We start from the raw sequence: 2,500 nt of genomic DNA on the forward strand, positions 1-2,500 counted from the left end.
TGTGTGTGTTTGTGTATGTGTGTGTGAGTGTGTGTGTGTTTGTGTGTGTGTGTGTATATGTGCATATGTGTGTGACTTAACACAACATTGCTTTGCGATGTTTTATCAAGGTCATGTGACTTTCTTCTTACCTCAGAATACAGAAGGGCATCGTTGCTACCGTGTGTGGAATATTGATCACGTCCATTTATAATCAATTGAACTGGCTAGACGGTGTGCTTCTGGAGACACTTGAGCTATAAACGAAGACGAGCGCACTACTTTTACCCCCTCAGCTAAAGATACATGTCCCTCATCGGGAAGCTACTTAACGTTGGATCACGCCACACAATGGAAGCACTCGTGGGTCCGTCACACACACGTTTCTGTGGGCTTTTAGGACGAAACGGTTCACTGTTCTCGCCAATGTCTTTTTAATTAGAAGAAGCCCAGGGGTCACAGATTCGCTCCAAAAGCTTTATAGGGAAACAGAAGAAATGCATTATAAAAGACTCACAGAGAATGGGTGTGTTCCCAAGGATGTTCCCTACATTTGGTCAAAGAGTATTCTAAGAATAAAAACATCAAACATATAGTACAATTAAAAAACGTAACGAGACTTGTGTTTCTTCAGGCTATTTTTTATTAATTTTTTTTAGTATAAATGTACAAAATATCTTCATAAAAATGTCCCAGTGTGCAAACAGTCTGCACTTTTGATTGGCTGGACTGATGGATTATAGAATTATGTTTAGGAGACAGTAAATTACAATTGATGTCAATCAGGGTAAGGTAAATGGTTAAATTCGGTAGTAGATTACGTTACATGACGTAAACCAAAAGACAGAGACACATTGGCAGGGCGGCCAAAGGACGTCCATCATAATAACATCGCTATGAAGATAAAATACCACGTTTTTGCTTGGATCATTTAGTTGTTTTTCGAAAAAGTCTTGAACATGAAACACGATTCCTTGCTGATTTCTGCCTGATTAAACCCAGAGGATAACCCAACTGTTTCCTAGCTGGATTTCACGCTTGACATCAAACACAAAACATGCCCCAAATTCTGACAGGTGTTGAACGAATGCCTTTCCAGGCGTTTGTTGTTGTTTCTTCTTGTCGTAATTACCTGACTTATTTGAATATAATCTCAACCGTTCTGATCTCCTAACAACCCAATTCCCCTCCCTGGCCTTCAAATGGCTTGCTGAACATGTTCCATATTTATCAAGCAGAAAGTTGGTAAGGTAAACCAATAATGATGTCACGTAAAAGGCTGATAGCCAATCAGAAGTGAGTTGACTGACTCTGACGGGAAAGACTAAAGGTAAGCCATCACTCTTTGTTTGTAAAGGATGCTGGGTAATTTGCAATATAATTACATGCTATGTTGTTTATGAACAGGCCTACCTGGCATAGATGCTCACGGTGTTTCAGGCCAAGGAATTAGGAACAAAGACAGGTGAACTAGAGTTGATGGATGATTGCATCCTTTTTCATTTGAATTAGTCCCAGATAAACAGAAATTGTGCTGTGCCACCATGTCTGAGATAACCATCAAATCAGTATGTCTCGTTTACAGAGCAGACTGCACAAATTACTGCAAATGTGAGGCACGACCAAGTTCTGTAAAAACAGAAACTGTGCAGAATGCTGAAACGTTGTCGAAATAAAAAGGTTTATCTCAATTTATGTTTAATATTAACGTCTGCCGATGCAGAGATGGCACATCTGAACAAAGCGCATTATGAACGGAACATAAGCCTGATGCTTTGTTATCGACCACACAGTCCACCACTCAGTGAATCCGTTGTTCCCGGACGAGGTATTCCGTTGTTCCTCTAGGGATTAGGAATCGTAATGAGCTAGCTAGGTCACCTGTGCCATCCTCAAAGCCTGGCGCATGAAACAAGTCTGGAGTGGAGGCAGTGCCGGACACCAATCATTCATGGACCCCCGGGGGCCAGATGAGGGCATGGGGACGGATGAGAAACGAGATGTCATTAGGCGGCGATCCAGTGACCAACCCCGAACGCCAGGGTCACCAGGGTCTCCTGCGTGGGTACAAGGAGCGATGCGTGCTCGCTGAGGGTGTCGTACCCCAGACATGAGGCCTCATTCGGAATCCTGCACAGAGGTTTAGCGGGAACCCAGACCGGGCGGACAAGCCAGGAAAGTATCGCGGTCATCCGGCGTGAGATGGCCCAATCCTGAAGACCCATGTCTCAAGTGTCTAAAAGATCAAATCCCAGATGCAGCGATTGGAGTTCTTTTTGCTTCTGCCGGGTTCAAGATGTCTAGGAATCGCTCCGACGCGCCGTGCAAAGTAGGCGCTCACGGTTGGGATCATTTTATAGAGCGGGGAGAGCTTTTTAGGAGAACCATTAGACACGTCGGTAATAGTTTGAATCGATTCTGACGTGTTTTATAAGAAGCAACTTTACGGCAGGACCACGGTGGGACAGAGCAGGTTTCAGATTTCCAGTTTCCACCGTCTGCTATATTCCCCGGTGAGCTC

At 44.0% G+C, this 2,500-nt stretch overlaps 1 protein-coding gene across 1 annotated transcript in view; it reads left to right on the forward strand.

The window, feature by feature from the left end:
* Positions 1-10, forward strand: part of col14a1a (collagen, type XIV, alpha 1a) — a 50,800-nt gene extending 50,790 nt beyond the window's left edge. The window contains exon 23 of the mRNA XM_060064823.1: positions 1-10. This exon is cut by the window's left edge and continues 181 nt beyond it. The gene's annotated coding sequence lies outside the window, so the exon portion shown is untranslated.
* Positions 11-2,500: the final 2,490 nt, after the last annotated feature.

The sequence above is a fragment of the Gadus macrocephalus genome, chromosome 11, assembly GCF_031168955.1.
Source record: "Gadus macrocephalus chromosome 11, ASM3116895v1".
Lineage (NCBI taxonomy): Eukaryota > Metazoa > Chordata > Actinopteri > Gadiformes > Gadidae > Gadus > Gadus macrocephalus.